The sequence below is a fragment of the Mobula birostris genome, chromosome 13, assembly GCF_030028105.1.
Source record: "Mobula birostris isolate sMobBir1 chromosome 13, sMobBir1.hap1, whole genome shotgun sequence".
NCBI classification, from domain to species: domain Eukaryota; kingdom Metazoa; phylum Chordata; class Chondrichthyes; order Myliobatiformes; family Myliobatidae; genus Mobula; species Mobula birostris.
The window spans coordinates 17,458,794-17,474,537 of NC_092382.1; the positions used below are offsets into that span (position 1 = coordinate 17,458,794).

Consider the following 15,744-nt stretch of genomic DNA (forward strand, 5'->3'; position numbering starts at 1 on the left):
GGGAATGCCAATCGGTCTGATGATCCAGAGAATCACTCCCCATCATCTGAGCAGGAGGGATGATTGAGTGAATGCCTTGTTCCACTTCTTCAGTTGTATGGTGCAACTGTAACGAAAACCAATTTCCCCCGGGATCAATAAGTATGACTATGACTATTAAATATCTGGACGGAGACAGCAAAACTGGCGTGTTCTGTTCGAGAGTCCAGTAGACAAATTCCTTGTCATTTTTAACCTGTAAAAAGATTTACAAAATCCATCAATCAGTGTTGGAAAACCTTTCAGATGAGGTCACTTGAGTTGTCAAAGTGTATTCTGGCATCACACTGCTACAGTAAAGTTCAACCCAAGCTGGAGAGAGAAATCATCTTCTAACTGGGTACAGAGCTGGTATCTGGAATGATCATCAAATTCTCTGATGCTCTTCCTGTCTCTCTAAGAATGCGGCATTTCTGCCATCTCCAATCTGTGACCTGACTCAGTTTGACTCTCTCCATTGGTATTATTCCCTGTTCCCACTGAGCTGCATGGGTGCCTAGCCCCACAGTAACTGGTACACTCTCACACAAATAGCCGGCAGTGAATTCCACACACCCACCACTCTCTGTGTGACAAACTTACCCCTGACATCCCCTCGGTATCTATTTCCAAGCACCTAAAACTATGCCCCCTCGCGTTAGCCATTTCAGCCCTGGGAAAAAAACCTCTGGCTATCCACATGATCAATGCCCCTCATCATCTTATACATCTAAAAAAGGCTCTAAACATAAACAAGGAAAGTACACATTGCTTTGAGGATTGGAAAGAAGTATACAAAATTATGAGGGTATAGACAGGGTAAATGCAAGCAGCTTTTCCCACTGAGGTTGGGTGGGATGACAACCAGAGGTCATGGGTAAGTGGGGAAGGTGAAAATTAAACAGAAACATTTGGAAAAGCTCTTTACTGAAATGGTCGTGAGAGTGTCAGCACAAGTGGTGAATATGAGCTCATTTTCACCATGTAAAAGAAGTTTGTATGGGAGCCTGGATGGTCGGGGTATGGAGGACGATGGTCCCAGTGCAGGTAGTTGCATTAGACAGCTCAAATGTTTTTTTTGGCATTGACTAGATGGGCCAAATAGCCTGTTTCCATACTGAACTTCTCCATGTTTCCATGACAGAGCAGCTGGCCAAACTTGTTTGGAAGGGAAAAGGTAGGAGTGACAATGGAGCAGCAATGGCTGGAGTTTCTGGGAGCAATTCGGGAGTTGAGTGATCGATACATCCCAAAGAAGTGAAAGCATTGGAAAGGCAGGAGGACACAATTGTGGATGAAATGAGAAGCCAAAGCTAACATAAAAGCCATAGAGAGGGCAAACAAAAGAGCAAAAACTATTGGGAAAATTTTAGAAACCTGCAGAAGACAACTAAAACAAGAAGTCGGATGAGCTCGGGGGGGTGGAATTATGATATTGTAGTCATTAATGAGTCTTGGTAGCACCCAACAGTCTGAGGCATTTAGAGGAACAAAATATCCGGAGACTCAATATCTCTTGAAAACCAAGGTTCCCTGCAGCAGTTACCTTTCAACTTTTATTTTGGCAGGCACATACAAACTCTACACCCTCAGAATTTCACTTCTGAAGGCCTCCCACTTACCAAGTACTCCTTTGCCAGAAAACAGCCTGTCCCAAACCACACTTGTCAGATCCTTTCTGATACCATCAAAATTGACCTTTCTCCAATTTAGAATCTCAACCCGTAGTGCAGACCTCTCTTTTGCCATATTTACTTTGAATCTCATGGCATTATGATCACTAATTTCGATCATCAGCCCTGGATCATTTCCTAACAGCTCATTGCACACTTCTATGTCGGGAATTCTACGAACTGATTAAGGGCACATTTGGCAACCTCTACCCCCTTGACAGCTTTTACAGTATGGGAGTCCCAGTCAATATATGGAAAGTTAAAATCACACCTTTGTTTCTTGGCATGGTCTGCAATCTCTCTACAAATTTGTTCCTCTAAATCTCTCAGACTGTTGAGTGCAACCAAGTCCCAATAATGGCTACAATATCATAATTCCCTGTCCTGAGCTCATCTGGCTTTCCTACGATGCTTCTTGCATTGTGATATACACAGCTCAGCACATTCATCGCTCCATGCTCAACCATTTGATTGCTGACTCTGTCTGAGGTCTGAACAACATCTGACTGGTGTCAAAAAAACAAACTCTCCCTCGTTGTCACAAAAACAAAGGAGCAGATTGTGGACGGCAGGAGGAATGGAGACAGGCTAACCTCTATTGACATCAGTGGATCTGGGGTTGAGAGGGTGAACAGCTTTAGGTTCCTCAGCATAAACATCACCGAGGATCTCACATGGTCTGTACATACCGGCTGTGTTGTGAAAAAAGCACACCAGCACCTCTTTCACCTCAGACGGTTGAAGAAGTTTGGGATGGGGCCCCAAATCCTAAGAACTTTCTACAAGGACATAATTGAGAGCATCCCGACTGGCTGCATCACTGCCTGGTATGGGAACTGTACTTCCCTTAATCGCAGGAACCTGCAGAGAGTGGTGCGGACAGCCCAGCGTGTCTGTAGATGTGAACTTCCCACTATTCAGGTTATTTACAGAGACAGGTGTGTAAAAAGGGCCCAATGGACATTGGAGTCCCAATTCACCACAACCACAAACTGTTCCTGCTGTTACCATCCAGGAAACGGTACCACAGCAAAAGGACCAACAGGCTCCGGGACATCATCTCCCACCAGACCATCAGACTGATTAATTCATGCTGATACAATTGAATTTCTATGTTATATTGACTGTCCTGTGTACAAACTATTTATTATAAATGACTATAAATTACACATTGCACATTTAGATGGAGATGTAAAGATTTCTACTCCTCATGTATATGAAGGACGTATGCAATAAAGTCAATTTCATTCAATTCACCCTCTCCACTATCTGTTCTGTCATTCTGTCTCCCATTTCCCCTACAACTTATTTTAACCACATCACCCTCTCCCCACACTAGCACTAGCGAGCCTCACCACTGGGATATTAGTCCCCTCTTGTTCTGTTCCTCTAACTAACGAATTCCCTATCACCCCTTTGATTTTTCTCTGCCAGGTAATCTCAACAGTTTCTAAAGTGGTTCCACCTGTTGTTGTGTGGGATGGACACAAGAGTACTCTGCGATGGCTATTTAACCTCATTCTCCTTCCTGACTCTCACCTAGTTTCCTGTGTCCTGCACTTTGGGTGTAACTCACCTCTCTTCGTGTCATATCTATCACCCTCTCCAACTCCTGGATGATCCGGAAATCATCCATCTCAAGTTCCAACCCCTTAAAGTGCAGGGTTACAAGCTGCAGCTGGATGCACATCTTGTAGGTGAGGGCATCAGGGACACTGGAGGTCTCCTCACCCTCCCACCAATGTCCCCTCTAATTTGTAATGACCAGTGTGCACATCAATCTTGTACTGTGCATTTTTTTTTACCCAGTGACAACATCTGCATCGTGAATTTTCTATAGAGAGGTATTTATTTCAACAGCTAGCAAATCACTGTCAGTAAGAACTTTGATCTTCTCTGGCTTCGATCGAGTTCATCTGCACTCTCACACAACCTATGTAGCAGGCCTGTAACGGGTAATGAAGGATTTTCTCGCCAGAGCTTTTGCACATTGTCCATATGTGGTTTGCTTGCTAAATTACGCTTTAAAAACTCAGATTTCCAAATATCACTCCACTTCTTCCCACTTGTAAATTCTCCAGCAACTTTTGCATCACCACAATCCACACAGGTAACACCAGTTTCTGTATTGTACATAAATATTTCCCCTGAACCCTCCCCCAGGTGACTGACGGTGGTGAACTCAGTGATGGCAATGCCAATGAATATGAAGGGAAGGGCAGTAGTCTGTCTCATTGGAGTCTGGCACATTTGTGATGTGAAAGCTACTTGTTGCCCAGGACAAAGGTGTTTGATATCATTATGTACCCAGAGAGAGTGGGACAAAACATGTTCTCACGGGTAGAAAGTCCAGAACAAGAGGGGGTGGAACCAGCAACAGACACAAAATGCTGGGGGAACTCAGCAGGCCAGGCAGCATCTATGGAAAAGAGTACTAATGCTGAGTTCCTCCAGCAATTTGTGTGTGTTGCTCGGATTTCCAGCATCTGCAGATTTTCTCTGGTTTGTGACTGGAGGCAGAACAAAGGTGATTTTCACAACAGCTGATGTAAAAGATTTTGTTCCCTTTCTCCGAGTTCCCGATCCTTGCATTTAGACAGCTGGAGCTCAGCTCTGTCTGAGAGACCCATCGGTTCCCATTCCCTCATCAGCCGGAAGCTCCCCGGGGCCCGTGTCCGGATGGTGGGGCTGAGAGAGAGGGAAGAGAGCAGGACTGTCCCGGGATTGCGGGTCACGGAGTCCGGAGTCACAGCAACTACCCGAAGTCGGTGTTGAAAACGCCGCCCGGTGAGACCCCCAACCCGGAGATCCCTTCTCACCTCAACCGATCATCCGGGGCCTTTTGTGCCCCGCGCGCTGGTGAGCTCGAGCTTGGTCGGTTTAACGGCTGGGCTACTGATCACGTGACCATCCCCTCCCCCACCGCTGTCAACAGAGGAGTTATGCACTGCTCTATTCCCATTGGTGGGAAGCGATGTCAATCACTGCTTCCAGCCAATAGCGGAGGCGGACCAGCCGAGAGGGCGTTACCCCCGCTGACACCGTCTCCCGAACTTTCCGTCACGGCGGGACAACCGTCAAAGTAAATGTCCGCTTTCTGATTTATTTCCATTTCCCTCCGAGGGAAGTTGGGGCGTTTGTGAAGCGTCTCCTGCGGCCGGAGTCTGATGTGTCGCTGAGAGGTAGGAGGAGACCGCTCGGCCCGTCGGTTTGATGCCGGTTCCCCGGGGAGGGAGAGGATGAAGACGGTGAGAGAGGGGGCGGACAGGATGTTTGTCCCGGTGGGGACAGGAGGGGCTCATCTGTGGAAATGTCTGAGCCCACGGTGGTGGCGATTCACCACATTGGGGGGCAAACACCGGCAGACTGTTGCCCTGCAAGCGGGGCCGATGGTCCGGGCAAAGTGACAATTATTTGTGTTTTGTTGAGACTGTACCGGGAATATGGTGTAAAATCCCGCTCCCCACACTAACACGGGTCACACAGACCAAAGAACAAACTGCCGGAGGAACTCAGTGGGTCGGGCAGCATCTGTGGAGGGAAATGGACCGTCAACATTTCGGGCCGAGACCCTCCCTCTGGACTGAGAGTGGACGGGAAATAGTCCGAGAAAAGAGGTGAGGGGTGGGGATGGGGCAAGAGCTGGGGAGTGAGAGGTGGATCCAGGTGAGGGGGAGGTGGGAAGGTGGAAATAGTGACGGGGGTGGGAGGTGAGTGGTTGGGGCAACACGGGGCTGCAGAAGATGGAAATTAATTCCATAGAGGATTAACAAAGAGGTTAGAGAGTATTTGTTATAGAGAGTGCAATGAAGATTCACCAGACTGATCCCTGGAGTGGTGGGGTCATCATATGAAGAAAGATCAAATGTGATAACCCTTTCATTTAGAGAATCGAGGACTGAGAGGTGAACACATTGAAATGCACAACATCATTACTGGCTGAACCAGGGATCCCAGTCTCTGAAAAAGGGGGTGGACTGTCCGGGACTGAGATGAGGGGAAATGTCTCCACTCCGAGGGTGGTGAATGTCTGTAAATCCCCACCACAGAGGGTGGTGAAGACTCAGTGATCGTCTTCACATAAAATAGAGGCCGGCAGATGTGTGGAGACCGAAGGGATCGAGGAAATGAGGATCGGGCAGAAACATGTGGCTGAGATGGGAGAGCAGCCACCATCTTGTTGATGGTTAGAGGGGCTGAATGGCCACCTCCTGCCGTTTCTCACTTGATGTTTCAGTGTTCCTGTCCAGTGAAGCTGGAGGAATGTGAATAGAAATGAGTGTTTATAAACATGGACAGATTTAAATGAAACCTGCACATTTCCGTTTTGGGTCTGAATTGTGTGTTGGACCAGGATGGGAATTGAGCCCGTGACTCTGTGACCTTGGGCTGGAGGGAAAGGGACAGGGAAGATATGGAGGAAAAAGTGAAAATGTATCGGGTGTAAATATGGAATAATGTGGGAAATGCAGCGGATGGGTCGGGCAGCGTGTGAGGGGCGAGGAGCAGAGTCACCGGTTCAGGTGGGAGACCCTCCACCAGTCATGTGATCCCATTTCCTGTTCACGTTTTTCCACAGACCTGCATCATCTGCCGGTCACTGCTCTACATGTACGTGTAGCTTCATCTTTCACCCGTTCAGACAAGTCAGTGAGATCCGGATCTGTCACGTCCTCTCGTTGTGGGTGGACAATGATTTACTCTGCAATATTTTCAGCATGTTTCCATATAACCACATAACAATTACAGCACAGAAACAGGCCATCTCGGCCCTTCTAGTCCATGCCGGTGTAAATATGGAATGATGTGGGAAACGCGGCAGATGGGTCGGGCAGCGTGTGAGGGGCGAGGAGCAGAGCCACCGGTTCAGATGGGAGACCCTCCACCAGTCATGTGATCCCATTTCCTGTTCACGTTTTTCCTGCTCAGTCTGTGGGAAGGGATTCACTCAGTCATCCAACCTACAGAGTCATCAGCGAGTTCACACTGGGGAGAAGCCGTTCACCTGCTCAGAATGTGGTAAGCGATTCACTAGGTTATCCGGACTACTGGCACACCAGTCAGTTCACACAGAGGAGAGGCCATTCACCTGCACAGTCTGTGGGAAGAGATTCACTCGGTTATCTGACCTACAGAGTCATCAGCGAGTTCACACTGGGGAGAAGCCGTTCACCTGCTCGGAATGTGGGAGAGGATTCACTCAGTCATCCCACCTACTGGCACACCAGTCAGTTCACAATGGGGAATGGCCATTGTTGTGAATCCCTAGGTTTCGTTTGCTGTGGACTGTCATTTTAAGAGAGAGAGAGAGATTAAGAATGGAAATCAGTCTGACTTGCAGCTTGTCATGGCTCGCAGCTTGTTTAGTTTTCACTGAGGACACAGACACTCAGAGTCAGACAGAGATGAAGGAGGATAAATGGAAGGATCGGAACAAGGAACTGGTGGCCAAGGGTCACTGTTTAGAACTTTCCTCTGCCCACAAGGGTGGGTTAATTATCGATTCAGCGAACATCGAATGTGTGGTTGTCACCTCGTTTGATCCATAGAAGTGGATCGGATTTGGGGTATCCTGTGAAGACCACTTATGTGTTAACCCTTTCCTGGGTGTGGTGTGGTAATTCACTTGAAGACGATACCCCTTGTGACAAGTCACTTTCGGTGATAATTTGTATGTGGATTTGGAATGACGATGGATAAAATCTACAGCGACTGTTCTTTCATTTTACCACCGTGGAAACTGTGGAATTCACGTTATTGCCTTCTCTCAACATTTACCCTGGATTACAAATATCTCTCTCTCCTCAACTATTCTGTGGTTGTACTGAACTTTCATACTTTACCATCTCAAGACTCCAAGCCTTGTTTCCCCTGAGCTCAATAGTTTGGGAGTTATATTTACACAGACGTACACATACCACTGCTAACTATTGTTTATCTTGCTTAAGTTTCTATATTATAAGTAGATACTAATAAAGATAGTGGCTTTAACATCAAAACCAGACTCCAGGTGTAGCCTATTGCTGCTGGTTCATTTCTAAAGTGTTATGGTTCGTAACAAAATTAGGGCCTGCATCCTGGATAGGAACAGACTTGGGGGCGTATTGATTAATTATTAATTTCATTGGGGAAATCCCTTTTGATTTATTTGTGTCTGGAAAATCAGCAGCAATGGATGTTGATAGATTTCTGGATATGCCAACCTCTGAGGCACTAAAGGACACCAGGAGGATTGAGTTGTTGAGTATTGCTAAAAGGTTAAAACTTGCTAAGGTGAAATTGACAACCAGGAGGTCACAGATGCAGAGGATAATAGCTGAACATTATGCATCTGAGGATGTGTTTAAAGTGGAGGAGTAAGAGGTGTTTCCTGGAAGTAAACATAGTGAGCTTGAGCTCCTGTACAAGTTAGAAAAATTAAAAATGGAGGCTGTGGAAAGGCAGAGGCAGTTTGAGGCTAGAGAGGCAGAAAAACAGAGAGAAGAGGCAGAACAGGGAGGAAGCAGAAAGACAAAGGATGTTCGAGCTGAAAAAGTTAGAGAGATTGCAGCAAAGGGGTCTAGCGTTAGACTCTGGTGATAAGTTTGAGGCTAGTTGGGAATTTAAATTGGTACCTCCATTTGATGAAGCAGAGGTTGATAAGTACTTCCAGCATTTTGAGAAGGTTGCTCAGAGTTTAATGTGGCCAAAAGAGGGTTGGCCTATTCTCTTACAAAGTGTAATTAAGGGGAAGGCTCAGCAAGCCTATTTTGCTTTTACAGTTGATGAAGCAGCTGATTATGACACAGTGAAACAGGCTGTGCCCAAAGCTTACGAGTTGGTCCCAGAAGCATACAGGCAAAAGTCTAGACATTTGAGGAAATCTGTGAACCAGACTTGTATGGAATTTGCTTATGAGAAGTTTGTGTGTTTTGACCGCTGGTGCACATATAAAAGTATAAATGAAGATGTAAACAACTTCAAAGAGTTGGTTTTACTTGAAGTATTCAAAAGGTGCGTCCCTGATGACAAAAGACGTATTTAGATAAAAAGGATGCTGCCACTTTGCAGGAGTCTGCTAGATTAGCAGATAAGTTTGCTTTAACTCATCAGGTTAAGTTTACCCCGAATAAGAACTTCCAAAAGAGTAGCAGGGATAACCAGGGTAAACCAGAAATTAAAGCTGGGACTCGTGACAAGAGTGAGGATGAAGGGAAGCAGTTGAAGGAGAAATTTTCTGGTCTTTACTTGTTACTATTGTAAGAAAGCTGGTCATATGATGGCTAATTGTTCCATCCTGAAGGAGAAAAAGGAAAAGGAGGCAGTCCCAAGTGCCTGTAATCAGTATGTTGAAGCACCTATAAACCACAGGTTTTGTTGAGGCTCAGTTAAGGACTGAGAGGTCTGACCGAGTTAAGAAGGGAGTTGATCCTTTTATGTCAGATGGGTTTGTATTAGTAAAGGAAGGGTCAACCCTGGTACCAGTGAAAATTCTTTGAGATACTGGGGCTTCTCAGTCACTTATATTAGACAGTGTTCTAAAGTTTGGTGATGAGACTGACATTGGTGAGGTAAATCTTATTAAAGGCATTGGGGGTGGCATGGTTTCTGTGCCATTGCACAAGGTCACTTTACAGTCAGGGTTGGTTTCGGGACCTGTTAGGATCGGATTATGCTCCAGTTTACCAGTGGAAGATGTTACTTTGCTGTCAGGGAATGACCTGGCAGATGGTAAAGTTGTTCCTGCAGTGCAGTTGACAACTAAGCCAACCACTGACGACCCACAGATGGATTTTAACATTTATCGCAATAACTCAAAGTGTGGCTAAAAAGCCTGCCAATGCAGACCGTTCTGCGCAGCATGATTCTGATACCCATGATAGCCAAAGTTGGGATTCAGGTTATGATGACTTAAAACAGAGATCATCTTCCTCTTTCCGTTCTGCTCCACGGAACCAGACCCAGTGCTAGAGACCGGATCGCCGTGGTCGTCCTGTGTCAGGTCATCCCCCTCAACAGCATCCAAAACAAGATAACGATTACTGAGGAGGATGGCCACAGGGGTGCTCTCTACTATCTGAGCTCTTCCCATCCCTTCCCTGACAGTCACCCACTTATCGATCTCCTGCTCATGTTCCATTATAAGCTGTAGGTCATCAAGCTGCAGCTCCAGATCCCTAACACGTTCTCTCATCAGCTGCATCTCGCACACCGGGCGCAGATATGGCCGTCTGGGAGACGGGTAGATTCCCGGGATTCCCACATCTTACACCCAGAGCAAAGTACTAACCCTGCAGACATGCTCTTGTACATGCCTATATGCTCAGTAAACATGTTCACTGCTTAATCCCCAGAGGAGAGAATGAGATGGGAAATGTCCAAATATGCTGATAACACAGAAGCAAAGGAAGGAAATTTAATGATAACATTCTGGTTTTGCATCAAGTAATTCAAAAGGCAGATTGTATTTTGGCCTTCACTGCACAGGGAGTGGAGATTATGTAATGGGCCGGTGTAGCTACCATTGTACAGGGTATTAGTGAGGCCACACCTGGAATTCTATGCACAGTTTTAATCCCCAAGCAGAAAGAAATCTTAAGAGTAGCTATGGAGCCAGCAGTGCAGTTTGACCAGTGTAATACATGGGATGCTTTACCAGCAGAGGTGAGATGATTTGGCCCTGAATTTAGAACATATTCACAAATGATAGGGTATTTGTGGAGCGTCTTGATAGAGTATCTCTTCTCATCAGTCAGAGAGCGTTCAATAAGGGATGCTCATTTCAAATGGAAATGTGTGAAAATTCCTGGAAATTTATATTTTCTATTTAATTTCGCATTGTGATCAATGAGGTATCTATGTATTTGAATGTACAATCTTTGGGTTTCACTGCCCCGAGGGTGGGAAGGCCGGTTGGCTGAGTTATTCTGAGTTGCAGATAGATAATTAATTAAGGGGAGCGAGGGGAATGGACACAGGAGCTTAGATCATGCACGGTCGTCCGATCATAAGACACAGTAGGAAAAATTTTTCCTCTTCTCCGTTGTAATTGATAAGTCCCACTATTCTGAGGACGTGTTCCCCTGGTCCCCGACTGCAGGAAAAATCCTCTCCACATACTCTCTTTCTCGGCTTTTCGGTGTTCGAGAGCCTCCCTCATTTTTTTCTAAACACTACAGGATACAGGCCCAGAGACATCAAATGCTCCTCATGTGTTTAACCTGTCAGACTTGGAATGATTTTTATGAACCTCCACTGGACTCTGTCCAATTCCAGCACATTTTTCCTACACTGCTCATAATTGTCCGTGTGGTTTAACCATTGCCTTATAACATCTCAACAATATATCCTTATGGATAGACCTCTCGTAATGAATGGTAGCATCATATTTACATAACTGTAAGGTGAATGGCCAGGGTGAAGAGTAGAAGGAAAGGCTATGGGCAGTGTTTTTTTTTAACTGGAAGGAGAAATTGATATTCATCCCTTCAGGTTGGAGCTGTGCAGGTGGAGTATGATGTGTTTCTCTTCAACCCTGAGGCTGTCAAGTTGAGCAACTCCAGCCATTACTATTCTGCCATCATCCATGCTAGTGTCTCCTTTCAATCAACTTTGGTGAGCTCTTCTCGCATGCCTCCGTAGTTCCCCTCACTGCACTAATAATGATGCATCGTGTTGTACCTTTCCCCTCTCAAAGTGCAGGGTGAATTCTAACATGTTATGATCACTGGGTCCACATGGTTCCTTTACCATAAGCTCCCTAATCAAATTTGGTTCATTACACAACACCCAATCCAGAATTAACTTTTCCTAGTGGGCACAATTACAAGCTGTTCTAAAAGGCATCTCATTGGTATTTTCCAAATTCCCTCTTTTGAGATCAAACACCAGCCTGATTTTCATAATCTCCCTCCACCCATCCCACTCGTGGACTGTTTGTTCCACTCCCATTTGGGTAGACTGCGCAGCATCCTCACCAGGACTGCCAGCCTCTGGGACAGCTACTTTCCCCAAGCAGTTAGGCTGATAAATATCTCTACCCAACTAACCCACCCTTCCACACACCAAACACCTCTATTTTATAATTTCCTGTCTGTCATCTTATGTGCAGGCACTTTATGGACATACAATCAATCCGTGCACAGTTTATAAGCTGTGGATATATGTTTTTACTGTTGTGTTTTCCTGCTGCATTGGAGCTGGAGTAATAACTATTTCGATCTCAGTTACACTTGTCTGCTGGAAATGGAATTAAACAACCTTGAATAAACATTTCAGCAGACTGCAGCGTCACATTTCTGTCTCTCAGTGTTACTGCGGCAGAGCGCCACCTAGTGACAATGGAATCCACAAATCAGGGGCTCCTGTTATTATGGCAAATCACCACCAAGTGGCAGTGTTGTCCACAAAAGGGAGAGATTTGCAGCGATATGGAGGGGTGTAGGGGGCTGGAAGCCAACTCTGCAAGTGGATGAAGTGCCAGTCCTGCCCCAAACCACCCTCCCCACCACTAGTCAGGGTCCCAAACAGTCCTTCCACATGAGGCAACTTTTCAACATCGTGCCTGTTGGGGTCATCTGCAGTTTCCAGTTTTCCAGGTGTGGCCTCCTCGACATTAGTGAGACTCGATGTAGTCTCTGCATTCTGCACTCTGTCCTGATGAGATTCTGCAGATATTGGAGATGCAGAGTAACATACACAAAATGTTGGAGGAAGTCAGGAGGTCAGGTAGCTTCTACAGAGGGGGATAAATCAAAACAGAGATTTCCTGCCGAGACCCTTCATCGGGACTGGAACTGGGAGAAGCTGGAACAAGATGGTGTGAGGAGTGGAGAGTCCAAGCTGGTAGATGACATGTGAAGCCAGGTAAGAGTGAAGGTGAGTGGGTGGGGGAGGTGGGAGGTGGAAAATGCAAAGGAATGAAAAGAAGGAATCTGATAGGATAGAAGAACGGACCATGGGGAAAAAAGGAAGTAAAAGAGGAACCAGAGGGAGACGATCCACAGTGGAGAAGAGAGAAGTGGGGAGACAGAATGGAGGAGACAGGCGTGTGGGTTTGATGAAAAGGAAGAGGTAGAAGTTAAAGATGTCGATGTTCATGCCATCGGGTTGTAAACTAACCGGATGTAATATGAGGTGTTGCTCCTTTAACCTGAGAGTGGACTCATCGAGTTAGTTAAACAATAAACCGTAAGGGAGAGTGGATTAATAATTTTCCCTTGGCATCCCTATTAAATCAATCCTCTCTCACCTTGAACCGGTGCCGTCTGGTTGTTGGTTCCACAAAAGTGGGGAAAAGGACTGCGCACGTTCCCCAGTTCTGTACACTCAGGGTTTGGGACACCTGCATCATATCAGCCTCAATCTCCTGCAGTTCAAGGTGTGAAGTCCCAACCTGCCCAGCCTCTCTCCAGAACTCAGTCCCTCGAGTACTGGCACCATTCTCGTAAATCTCTCCTGCACTCATTCCAGCTTGACGTCCTCTCTCCTACAGCAGAACGACCAAAACTGGATACAATAATCCAGGTGCGGATACCCTAACAATACCCTAACCCTAATGCAACCTCACTAGACTCTTCTTGAGCCATGAGATATGAGACAGAGGCTGCTCAGCCAATCGAGTCTGTTCCACCATTCCTTCGTGTCCAATTGATTCTCTCTCTCAACTCCATTCTCCTGCCTTCTCCCCATAATCCTTGAACATCCTTTTTAAATATACTCAATGACTTGGCATCTACTCCGTCCATGGCAATGAATTCCAAAGATTTACCACTCCCTGACTCAAGAAATTCCTCCTCATCTCTGCTGTCAGTGCTCTATACATTGAGGCCGTGGCCTCTGGTCCCAGACCCACACAGCGTAGGGTGCATCTTCTTCATAGCCACTCTGCCGAGGCCTTTCAATATTTAATAGGTTTCAATGAGATCCCCTCTCTTTCCTCTGGACCAGTGAGTACAGGGTCAAAGATCTTAAGTTAACGCTTTCATTCCTGGAATCATTCTCGTGAACCTTCTCCGAACCCGCTCCGATATGAGCATATCTTTTTCTCAGATGGGAGGTCGGAAACTGCGTGATCTGACCAATGTGTTATAAAGCTCCAGTACCACATCCTTGCTCCTATATGCTAACGTTACAGTTGTCATCCTTAACTCAATCTGCAAGCAAACCTTCAGGGGCTCCTGTTCACGGACTCCCAAGTACCTATTTCTGATTTTTGTATTTTCTCCCATTTATTTTTTTCTCTCTGTCTTTATTTTTTCTACCAATTGTACATGACTGGACACTTGCATACACTGTATTTCATCTGCTACTTCGTTGTCTGTTCTCCAAACCTATCAAAGTCCTTCTGTAGACTCCGGCTTTGCTCTAAACTACCTGTCCTGTACCTATCTTTGTATCAACTGCAAAGTTCATCACCAAGGTATCAATTCCGTCATCCATATCATTCAGATTTAATATGAAAAGATGTGGTCTCAATACTGACCCCTACGGAACACCATTAGTTAGCGACAGCAAAACAGAATTCTCCACATTATTCTGACTCTTTCTGCCTTGTCAGTCAATCTTCGACCCATACAAGCATCTTTCCTGTAATTCCATGAGCTGTGATCTTGTTCAGCAGCCTCACATGCAGCGACTTAGAGACATAGAAAACCTACAACACAGTATACAGGCCCTTCGGCCCACAAAGCTGTGCTGAACATGTCCTTGCCCTAGAATTACCTAGGCTTACCCATACTCCTCTATTTTTCTAAGCACCATGTACCTGTCCAGGAGACTCTTAAAAGACCCTATCAATTCCACCTCAACCACCGCCACTGGCAGCCCATTCCACGCATTTACTACTCTCTGCATAAATTTACCCCTGATATCTCTTCTATACCTACATCCACGCACCTTAAAACAATGCCCTCTTGTGTTAGCCATTTCAGCCCTGGGGAAAAAACCTGTCTGTCCACATGATCAATGCCTCTCCTCATCTTATACACCTCTATCAGGTCACCTCTCATCCTCTGTCACTCCAAGGAGAAAAGGCCGACTATTTACACTCAACCCCACTTAGATTAACACTACCTTGGATGGAAGGAGGAAGAGAAATAACACACATGAAAAAAAAATCACAACCTGTCAGATAAAACTTACAAGTATATATTTTCATCAAAACTGAACTGGATTCAGCACTCCCTGTGTGTGTGTATCTGCAATCATGATAAGAAATACAGACCAGAAAACTTAGATCAGAGGCAAACTGAGAAAAATGAATCATCACTATGGAAGAAAAGATTAACCAGTGGAATGAGTATGACCCTCAATGGGAGACAGCCCAATGATCTGAGCAGACGAGATGGTGACAAGGAAGCATCGAACACCTGACTGAGAGTTGGAGACCTCTTCCCTGAAACAGAGGGGTTCCTTGCAGAAATACAGGACAAGGTGGTTCACAGAAAGAAAAAAAAATCAAAAATACATATAATACAAACAAACGAGGCAATAAATGCAGCAAATGCCGAGAAACCAGACACAATCCAACACATTCCAGGATCCTCTAGCAGTTTGAATCAATCTGGTTACTTATGAAGGTACAATCAAGAGGCAAACATCATTCACCAAAATCTTGCTTTAAAATACAAACTCATGAATAACCACCATAACTTCATTAAGGCATCATAAATTCAAGCCTGATCCAGTTAGGGACAGAATCTCACTATTTATAAGATAATCAATACATTATTACAGATAGGATAATCTAAAATAAACATCCAGATATAATATTACAGGATAAACAAGCAGGAACAACTCCCTCAATAGATAAAACCATTCCCACCACACACATGTTCCTCGACCAGTGGAGCACCTCACCACAGGCATTGTTTGTATCATCAGTCAGACAACCAGATTATTTTCTCTGTCAATCAGCTTCCAACGTTTCCACTCTGTCATTCGCTGCCCACACCCCACTGCTGATTCCCTTCTCATCACACGTTCTTACCCCAACCATCGTCCAGAGTCCCAAACTCTGCCCTGTGCAGACCCGCCTCTGGTTTCTGACCCTGCTCCGTTCAACATCCAACTA

At 45.6% G+C, this 15,744-nt stretch overlaps 1 protein-coding gene across 1 annotated transcript in view; it reads right to left on the reverse strand.

Moving 5' to 3' along the window:
- LOC140208482 (uncharacterized) overlaps nt 1-15,744 on the reverse strand; it is a 65,427-nt gene that overhangs the window by 4,989 nt on the left and 44,694 nt on the right. The window lies entirely within an intron of this gene.